The sequence below is a fragment of the Falco punctatus genome (assembly GCF_963210335.1).
Source record: "Falco punctatus genome assembly, chromosome: Z".
NCBI lineage: Eukaryota > Metazoa > Chordata > Aves > Falconiformes > Falconidae > Falco > Falco punctatus.
In genome coordinates, this window is record NC_137586.1 from 62,959,683 (window position 1) to 62,970,942 (window position 11,260).

The window sequence follows — 11,260 nt, forward strand, 5'->3', positions numbered from 1 at the left end:
ATGATGCAAGAGTACTCAGACCAGAGCTGACTCCTAGAGAAAAACTTGAATTCAGCATGATTCAGGAAATGAACCAGATGTTATGTAGTCATTAGGGACAAAAGCTTACAAGATAGATCACAGATCTACTCACTCCTGTTTGAGCTATTCATGGTAGCTTTTTAAATTGTGGCAAATGTAGCATATGCCTATTGAGTCCTAGAGGACTCTGTGTATTGATGGAGAAGGAGGTTTTGGAGTATGTGTTGATTACCATTATGCTTATTGAAAAATGGCGGGGAGAATAAAAAGGAGAAACAGTTCTGTAGATGGTTTTCTGGCATTTTGGGAACCAGCAAGGACATTTGTAAAGGAAACGTAGTTCTTTGTCCTGAAATGATGTAAATCTGAGACATCCCTTACAAAGATTAAAAATTACTGGGGTTTGGGCAGTTCTTAATTCTTATGAGCTACTTAATCTTTTTTTCAACATCCTTGTTTGTTTTATATCTTCTTGAAGTCTCATTTCCTCTTTTGCAGAAGTACTCTACTGAATACAAATGAAACAGGAAATTGCAAAAGTAGAATTAATATCCATGCTCAGATTCATTAGTCCTACTCCCACTGCTTCTGTAACATCAAGATTGGCAAAGAATTAGAGAGGATTAATGATTCTTGCAGTTACATTCCATTCAGTAAGGAACTGCTAACTATGCAATACTGCAATATTACATCTATTGCTTTCTTAGAATATGCCTTTAATCTTTTCCATGTTTTCCCTCTTTCTATCCTAACAATGGTGTTCAACTTAAACATGAGTCAAATGGTTGGGCAAGTCACTCTTGTAACAGACATTGTTCTCCTCCCTGCTGCAAATACTGTAAAACTGTTTGTGGAGTAAGACCTGGTTTCATATGACTGTTTTTCATTACATGGTGAGAGAGTAATCCATTGTGTTTCACATTGGGCAGGTGGCTTTTTGCTTTTTTGTAGTGGGAATAAGTAAGCAAAATCCCTTAACAATTTTTTTCTGAGAAAACTAAAAGCTTGTCTCCATTTTAGGAAACTTCCAGCCTCATTTGTATAGCTTGCACTAAAATAAAATTATCCAAAGTTTGGAACTTGTTGTGCTTAGACCTTACGGTGGATCACAGCTGAGACCCACAAATCAGCCTTGATTCTGCATTGCTCAGTACTTCAGCACTGAGGAATTAGACAGCTGCCCTAAAGAACCTGATTTGAAATCCCCACACATCTTTGCCAAGCATATGAAGGACACTTAAATACATTCAGCAATCATGGCAGACTTTTACAGATTAAAAGTAGCATGATGGGAGAATTTAAAATTTCAAAAAGTGTGCAATGATTGAGAAATATGCTCAGAAATTTTTTTCAATGTTTTACACAAACTTAATAGACTACCTTCATACTCTTCCTTCTTAGGTTAAGGATAGCATGCTCAGGAAATAATGTCAATCAAGGGAACATAGAATCCTAATAGCCATGTAAGATTTCTGATTATTCTGATAAGTTTTTAAAAGAGACACAAGTTTATGATGACCTTACATATAGGGAATAAAAATCTTCAGGTTTCTGCACCAGTATAGGTAGGAAAGTGAACACACATATCTTAAACTTTTCAGCTGAAATAAATTCAAGATAAACTGCAGGGCCAGTATATGTCTATAGGTCTTGCACTGCTGCCAAAAATAAACCCAGAGCTTTCCAAATAATAACTGCAACGTAATAGAAGAATAATATTTAGTGATCAGATCTCTAGCTGTTCCATTCACAGCAATGTGAATCTGGAAATGAACATGTTATGCTAAATCAAAAGTCCATGTAGCTATGTATCCTGTCTCCAGCAGTGGCCATAGGCAATTGAGATAAATATAAAAGACTAAAATCTGACCTTTTGTTACAAATTTTTCCCTTTAAAATTCATTGCAGGCAAATACTTAAGAGGTACAGATTTGCAATACCATCAATCCATATTGGAATGCTTGATTCAGAAGGATGACATGTCAGACTACCTTCTACTAGAAAGTAAATCTTACTATTCTTACATCCAATAGTTTAAGTTTTTTAAATCATTGTAAATTGTTAACTGCCATTTTGTAAATTTTTTTCAATATCCTAGTGTAGCCAACATATAAAGAATATAAAGACCTTTTATCAGTCAGATTTCTTCCAGCAACCTATGCTGAACATTCAAAACATCTGATGTGCAAAATTTCCCTAATGTTTTCACAAAACTTAGTTAATGAAGATATAATTAAAACAGTGTTTCAAAAGCAATTTTAAAGTTAATTCCCTTCAGCAGAGTTTAAAACAGCTTGCATGTAAAGAAATATTGGAATTGTGAGTTGTAAAATTGTAAATATAACTTTATTGTAGCTAAAATTACTCTTTATTATCCTAAAATATACAGTAACTTAGAGTAAAAAATCTTATGATACCTTAAATAGAAAATGTTTCAGGTGTTGATTTGTGTTAAAGAACTTTTAACAGGAATATTTATCCATTCTACTTGTTATTCAAAAAAAAACCTAAACAAAGCAGGACAAAAGTATATTAAGTCAATGACAACACATTTTTGATGCATAACACGTTGAACTGAGACCTAGAAGCCATAACAGTTAGAGCTTGTCAAGCTCTAGTGCCGATTTTTTGCTGAAGTGGTACTGAGACTCAGCAGGTAAATGCAGATGGAATAGGCTGCTGACTTGGTTTGGAAATGCATTATGTTTAGGGTTAAAAGTAGGAAAAGAGAATGCAGTGCAGTTAAATAAATCATCCAGACTAAACCAAGGCTAAAATTTACACCCTTCTTATGTTTGTTTTCTGTATTTAGTGATTACTGAACTAGACCTCAACATAGGACTGAATTTACCATCTTGGGGATGTAAGGGAACTATATGGTATGGTAGAGTAGCAGTGTATGTAGGTACCTGGTGGGCTGCAGAGTTCATTTTAAGTTTAGGCTTAGTCTATTGTTTAGGAGAAACTAAGTGACTTTAATGCAATAATGCAAATAAGCCATAAAGAAGTTCCAGAGTATTGGAGTGCATTAGCCCCCTTCATCCCTAGCACAACTGTAATCGGCTGAAAAAACATGGACGTAGCTCTGTACCTCTGACCCCATCTGTTACTGTGGTCTAGCAATCTCTGTCAGTGTAAGATGAAACCAAGCCTGCAAACGTAAGCTTCGTTAAAGCCCTGTCCTAACTATTTCTCAAACATCCTTCTTCTGTGTAATGGGTGTTATGTGTTGACCAGCAGCATAGCTCCCTCTAAGACTTGGTTTAAACTTCAGCCGTTGCTGTAGTCATTGATGAACCAGAATTCTCATCTTGCCTAGAAATACACAAAACTACAAAGTACCAAAAAGTATGTTAACAGCTTGGCTTTTCCATGTAATTGGTAACCTTATGCAAGGTCATAAATTTCACTAATGCAATTTCAGAGGAGCTATGACAACCTGTATGATGTCTCTTAGCGAACTACCACTTTTGGACAGAATAAGACTGTTTGGCACACTTCTCGACAGAGGTGTTTGGTTTCTAGCCAACAAAGGTGAGGGGAGGGTGTAGTGCCTAGCTTCAGAGTGTGATGCCAAGCTATGTTTTGGGGTTCATATAAACAAAGACCATGTTTACATTTAAACTAGGGGGGGGTTGGAGTATATGAGTAAGACAGAGGTTTGGATTTGTGTAAAAGTGAGGTTGATGCTCAGGATACAACAACAACAAAAAAATATGAAGACACCTGAAAAGGATTGAAAGGTGCAGCAAGACACAGTAGTGCGCAGAGACCAGCTTGGTGCTTAAGCACCATTTTGTGTGAGGCCAAGAGGGATCACAATGTTGGCATCAGAGTACAGACATGGCTGCAGATTTGCAGACAACACAGAGCAACTACTTAGAGTAACAAGCAGCTTGTTGAGGGGCTGCCAGGAAAACTTAATGGCTTGTGCCATCAAGAACTTCTGACAACATTTGTGCAAAAAAGAGAGAAGCTTTTAAAATACTGAAGTTGTATTTGTTTTCCTTGGTTTATTAGCACAAAATTATATTAAGGCTTTACTTCTCAAGCTGCTTGGCAGGTTTGCTTATAATAATAAAGAATTCTGTTACTATTAGAAGTTTACCTTCTGCTTTCCCATTTGCAGTAACTCAACTGATGTCCACAAAAATACACCAACACTGTACCTTGACAGCAGTTTCCATGCTATTAGAACCCCTCATGTTTTCTGTATGGACTGTATTTCTTGTACTCTTCACTATGTGAAGAGTAATTAAGACTCAAAGGAAAACAGCATGGAATTGAACAAGAGCTGGGCAATCCAAATGGAAAAAGTAGCCAAGTAATCAATTTAACAGTATAAAACTGCCTTTAAAAACAAAATATGCATGATTATGTAGACGTCAAAACAGGCTGACAGAGGCACAATGCTACTTTAATATTTTTATTATTTGGCACCTGTGTTTAGTTGTACTAACAGGCATTTTAATTTTATGAATGTAACTGGCATCAGAGAGATGGTCTTGTGATGGAAACAATGACTGAGTCCAATTTGGTCACTAAATTTCTGAAATTGTAGGCAAAACTAGGCAAAAGCTTGGCTTTCTTAGAAGAGAGGCAGAATATAGAATAATTAACGTCTTATACAAGAAAACTAAACACTTCTGAAATGCGGAACTAGTACTGTATACCATAATGCTAATTATCATATAAGCCTAGTAAGAATATTTCTTTGTAACAGAGATAATGATAAATAAGCTTTTGACATGTTATTAAAAAGCCACAATAAGATAGGAGCATCATTGCTTGTAGCACTGCCTAAACTTTGAGAAACACTCTCAGTCTCATACAGCTTATATTCTATAGTGTATTATAAACAAAGATAATTTTCAGGGGTTTGACTTACTCTAAACTTTTTAAATGCAATCAGTATTCTTGACACAACTAAAAGTCTTCCAAGCAACAGGACAACTGAAATATCTTGTCCCTTAGAATGGGATTCACTTAGATACAACCAAATTGAGCAGAGGATAAAACATGTATATAGTCAGTTACTAGGAAAGATGTTTTAAACAAACCAAACTGTTGGTTCAATATGCTACACTTCTAGGACAGAAGGAGATTTAGCCACTTGGAAGGAATGGTGGGGAAAAGGTTAAATCATTGACACAAAGCAGACAGTAATTTTTATCTCATTTCTATTATCATATATGTGTTATGAAAAATCAAGATCTTAAGAAAAATCAGAAAACCTCCGTTGGTCACTCTTTTTCATTAATAATTTTGTGATGTGAGATTCAGAAAGTAAACTGAATTATGGAAGTATCCATGAGATTCACTCTTTGGACTATGGAAAAATACTCTATGCTTTTCTGCCTATAGAAAATCATTCTTTATGCTTTTGTGCCTGTCTATACATTTACTCAGTTTAAAGATCGATTTCCTGCTGAGGGAATTCCACTGGTTAAGTGACTTTCTCTCTGCCACAGGCAAGCAAGAAAATCTGATGATTTGATTAGTTTACTGTAGATGTTTAAGTATTTTGCAACAATATTCTAGTTTTGAATCTAACTAGTAAGCACAGAAACATCTCTGAAGGCTTGCTATACAGGATTCTAATGAATTGAAAACTGCATTGAAATCACAACCAGAAATAAAGATTATGTCAATAATTATGTCTTGCCTTAGTTCTTAAATGTTTAATTAAAATGGTGTAAATAAAAAAGCTAACTAAAAACTCATTGTATAGTGTTTTCTTGAGTCATAATTATATAGGAATAGACCTTCCTTTTCAGCTCAGTAGAAAAGTAATCTTCTGTGAATTCATCTTTACAAACAACTTGCAATTGAATTCTAGTAATTGCTCAGAGAAGAAAGACCAAATCCAAAGTATGAGAGCCAAAGCATGGGGACTATCAACCCAATTCCTATGTCAGTCTGTGAGGAATCTCATCAAAACCAGGCAGCCACATAAACACTTGTCGGTGGCTAAGTCATCTGGGTGCTTCAGTTTTACTGACCAGATCTGAAGAGGTCCGTGTCTATGCAGTGTGCTGACTGTCTGCCTTCTGAACACAGATCCCTTTGAAATGTGGCAAGCTAGGTCTTCCACAAGGGTTTTAAAAATATCTTGTTTACAAAAAGGTTCAGTTGTGCTAGACCTAGCTGCAACACATATTTTAATATTCCATATAACCATTTGTAGGGCAAAAAGTGCTTCTTCCCCTGTTTGTTGCTTCTGGCTGTCTCTCTGATGTGTAGTTTCCCCCTGTGAGCAACCACACGCATCCTGTGTTCCCCTGCTAAACTTTATTTTTAGGACCATTTTCAGTAAATGGTTTAGAAAGTGCCCCAATTCAAAGCACTGTTAGAAGCATCTCTGGACTGTGTCAGTCTCACATTTGTCTCTCAGCATAAATGTGTTCTGAGTTTGCTGTTTTCTGTCATTACATTTTGTAATACTCCCTTTGACTGGTGATTTCCTCCAATTCTTTCTATGCTGTTGGCAATTTTGCTTTGTTTGCTGCTGCAACTCAATCAGAATTTTCCTAGCTTTTGCAGGCTTGCTAAAATAATCACATTATATATCCTTTCTGTCACTTAATTTACAAGCAAGGAAAGAATCTCCAATGCGCGCACACACACACACACACACACACACACAAAAAAAAAAAAAAAAGGCACAATCCCATTCCTGGAGTAGTTAGCACCATTACTTGATAGCTGAAAACCGGAACTTGACGATAAAATTCAAACCTGAATTTTTCCAAATTAAAACAATCAGTTTGAATCTATAGCATCCTTTGCGTGAATAACTTTATTCCACAGTGTATTTCCTGATACTATGTGGCAGTCACACAAACCAATCCAGTGGTCTGGTTTATGGATGTTAAAACTACCACATTTCCACTACATGGCAGAATATATAATTTCTCAGAGTCATTAAAACAAGTTGGCTCTATGGTCAATAACATGGGAAGAAATGGAGCATGGCGCAATATGTCCCATATCAATAATTTTGTGCATTTTCTTAACAGAATAGCAATTAACAGCTAGATATCTGAGGAGTCATTAAGGTATTGTTGTGCAGTTTGTACATCATTTGGTGTGGATGAAATTTGTCTCTGTAAGCCAGCACATGAGCTTATATAAAAACAACTATGAATTCTTACCTGATACATACACTGCATGCCTCCTCTCTGACCAGAGGTGAATTTCATTTGCATAACTCTTCTGGAACACAAAAACTTACTTTCTTGAGCTCATGTCCCAGGCACACAGACAAAAAATGTTTTAAACTGTGTGCTTGTAATATAGAAGTCATAAAAGTGTGTATCTGTATTTACTCAGTGCTATGCATTAAGGTATCACTTAAGTAATTACATAAGTAAGGTAATAATATGTCCTTGTTTCGGCTGGGGTGCAGTTAACTTCCTTCTCCGCAGCGGGTGCAGCTGTGCTGTGGCTGTGCTGTGCGAGCAATGCTGACAGCACACGGGTGGGTTTGGCTGTGCCCGGGTGGTGTCTATACTCAGTCAGGGACTTCTCAGGGTCTCAGGCCCGGCCAGCGAGAGGGCTGGGGGGGCACGGGGAGCTGGGAGGGGACACAGCCGGGACAGCTGGCCCGAACTACCCAAAGGGATATTCCACACCATGGGGCGTCATGCTGAGTATATAAACTGGGGGGCTTGGCTGGGGCTGCCGACCATTGCTCAGGCGCTGGCTGGGCATCGGTCAGTGGGTGGTGAGCAGTTGTGCTGTGCATCACTTGTTTTCTTTCCTCCCTTCCCTTTGGATTTCATTCTTTTCTCACTCTCCCTCCTTTTCATTATAGCAGTTATTGTTACCATTATTATTGCTTTTTGATTTTTATTTTATTTCAATTAAGAATTTGTTCTTATCTCAACCCTTGAGTTTTACATTCCTTTTCGATGCTCCTCCCCATCCCTCTGGGTGAGAGGGAGTGAGCGAGCGGCTGCCTGAGGCTTGGCTGCTGGCCGGGGTTAAACCACGACATATTTCTGAAGTAATTACATAAGTAAAGTATTACTATAAGTATAAACAATAATATGATTATTGAAAGTCCCTGAATCACTAATATTTAGAAAATCAACTAGAATTTACTCCAAGGGTGTATAAATCTAAACCAAAATGGGACTGCAAAACCAGAAAACTGGAAAAAACATTGAACAGTTCAATAAAAAGCACTTCTCAAGAGCTCTTGGAAGTCATCTTCTCCAAGATCCCTATCTTTGATGCATCGAACACCTCATTTCACTAACTAGGAAGTGCAGAGATCAAAAGAAAAGTAAAAATTTACTGTTTTCCAAACCCACAAGAGGGTTGGAACCTAAAAGCTTGCCTTTTTATAACGATAATTTTTGATCTAAAAGTTGTTACCTCTTCCTGCAAACCATGACTCACCGGAAGACAAAATATTTCTGAGGTGGGAGAGCTTCACATGCTAACAGCCAATGCTGGACAAACCAGCAGAGAATTTTTTGTAGGTAGCAATCTAGATGATTTGTGTTATGTCAGATTAGAATAATGTTACATTTTAGTGAAAAACTAGATATGCTTTTGGTTTTATTTAAGTTTTTTTCCCTCCAAAATGCTTTTGTTAAGAGACACATGTTGTTCCAGGGAGATTACTAGTTGGTCAACAAGTGAGTTTATTAGTCTCAGAGTTAATGGGAATGGTTTTTTGGACCAGCATATCCTGAAGTAAAAAGAAATGACTGACCGCCCTGTTCTGAGGGCTGTGGTATGTTTAGTTCTCAGATCCTTCCTTTTTGGTGTGTGAACAGGTGCAGATTTATATAAGAAATGGAAAATTACACATGGTTTTTAAAAACTTTGCAGGCATTTTCCATAATAATATGTTGTTTAAATATGACCTGTTGCTGCGCTCTACCCACCTTATTGTTTGGTCGATCAACTAGCAGCTGCAAGCGTACAGACAGCTGCTTTTCACGTCCCCAGGTTAGCAACTGAGAAGCGGGGCTGTGTGCTGCTGTGTAGGTGTAGCCATAGGTACGCTCCACCCTAACAGGGGCTACAAATCAACAGCCAAAGGAAAAAATGCCAGCTCTTGGTGGTCAGACATGGACCTCTAAATGAAACGCCAGGCAGTGGCTTGTTCTGGCTCCACACACAAAAAGGGTGTCTGTCTCAGCGGGGTCACTTGGTCAGGGTAGCTGCCCTCTGGGCCCCCTCATCACCCACTGCTCCAGCCAGGGACAAACAGAAGTTACAAACTTCTTACCTGGCAGCAGGAGGCAAGAGCTGTAGAGACAGCGTGACTCCATGTGCACCCAACACAAACCACTGCTGGCAAGAGATCAAAGACCACTCTCAACTTTGGATATAAAAATACTTGAAAAGTTCTCAAGATGGAGTGTGATGCATTATTGCAAAACATGACAGTAATATGCTGGATGCAGATTAAGATAACACCACCTAGTAGAATCCAAGAATGACATTGTGATTTGAATAAATGTCTCAACAAAGCCTGCAATTTCCCTAAAAATCTGCCTAGGTTTTGCAGCAGGAAGGGTTGGAATCAGTTATATCTTCACTACCAATTTTCTGCTTATACTGTGATGCAGCTGTATTGAAAGTGCTAGTGCTTATCTACTTGTTTGTGAGTTGTTCTTCTAGTTGCTCAAATAATTTCTTACAAATGACTGGCAAATACTTTTTTCTTCAACAGCTAACTTATCCCATAAAATATTTTTAAAATAAAAAAAAACCCTACTCTTTCTTTCTTCCCCTTTAACTGCATGAATTTGTCTCCAAGTCTCCTTTTCCTGAGACTAATGTTAGTCCTTGCTTTCTAATGCTCACTCTTTTTTAAGAATTTAATTTGATATTTATCTTCATCTTTTTATTAGTATTAACATCCTTTTCTTTATCTAACTCATTTTCCACCTTCTTGAAAATGAGAGGTGGAGTCCCTGTTACAGAATGGTGTCCATCATCAGGTAAACTGACTGCGAGGAACTAAAACCTGTTTTAATACCATTAAATATAAAGGTATATACCTCATAATAAAATAAACAAGGCATACAAGATAAAGGAACGCTATCTTGGGAAGAATTAATTTAAAATCACAGAGGGATTATACTAGTCTAACATTACAGTTGAAAGGGGTAATATCAAACAAGAGTTGTACTGTTATATGACGAGGACTAAGTCCTTGAGAAGGATCTGAAAAATAAATAACAATAATGAGATGACATTTCCCTGGAAAATTCCAGCGTAGGACTGAAAAGGGGAATGTAAAGTGATGTAAAGTTTGATGGAAAACCAAGAGGTACTGCCAAACCCATCTTTAATTGAAATACTATCTGTGGATCAAAGGCAGATTCAGACACTGCCAGTGTCCTCAAGCTTTGATCCGACACTGTAATAAATACCCATCAAGATACCTGCACTTCTTGCCAAATGAGTGCCAAAGAAGGAGTGCGAAGATGACAAGCAGACACTACAGGATTTCACTTCCTGTGTATTAGTCAAGTATCAATCAGACGAGGAAAGGGGAAAAGGCTGAGAGGAAGAAAGTAAAAATGAGAATAAATAATCGGCAGAATAAACTTTTGCACTGATGCCTGTAGCAAGTAGTTGTGTGAATCCACATGCATCATCTGTTGGTGACTGCCCTTGTGCAGTTCACAATTAGTGTCTCCCCACCTGTCTTGAAAATTCAATCTCAGCTATAAAGGTCAAGTTGGGCTTTTCACTCTTACACATCACGACTCAAGAAAGGGTTCAGATTACTGCCACACCACATTCATATGGCCTGTCAGGTTATGCTCATGTGCCTTTGCTCATGTGTTGCTGACCGATTTTGTAAAGGACCAGTTCGGTCTGTGACTAATTAGAAGGAATAGATTACATCTCCCTCCTGCTTCTGCTTGACCTTCAAGAGAAACATGAGTAAAATGAGGGGGTGGGGGTGGGGGGGAATGATGCTAGGCAGAACTCCAGACACATGCGCACACACACACGTGTACGAGCACATTGTTGTGTACATGACAGTATTTAATTTAAGATTAAGGTTTAAATTAAAATTTAAGATTAAATTAAGATTTAGGCATTCCTTATTCCACACTTGCATAATAGTAATCAGTATATTTCCAGTAGCTTTTTTGCTAGGCAGCATCACAGTATTTGTTAAATATTGCTTCACCATTATGAAGAGAACTGGCGTGGCTTCTTTCATCTCTGAAATTACCCTACAAGTGCCTTGAGAAAC

The 11,260-nt window shown here is 37.7% G+C and overlaps 1 protein-coding gene across 1 annotated transcript in view; it reads right to left on the bottom strand.

The window, feature by feature from the left end:
- Positions 1-10,780, bottom strand: part of MCC (MCC regulator of WNT signaling pathway) — a 715,741-nt gene extending 704,961 nt beyond the window's left edge. The window contains exon 1 of the mRNA XM_080371226.1: positions 7,684-10,780. The gene's annotated coding sequence lies outside the window, so the exon portion shown is untranslated. The remainder of the gene's footprint in view (positions 1-7,683) is intronic.
- Between the last annotated feature and the right edge of the window lie 480 nt (positions 10,781-11,260).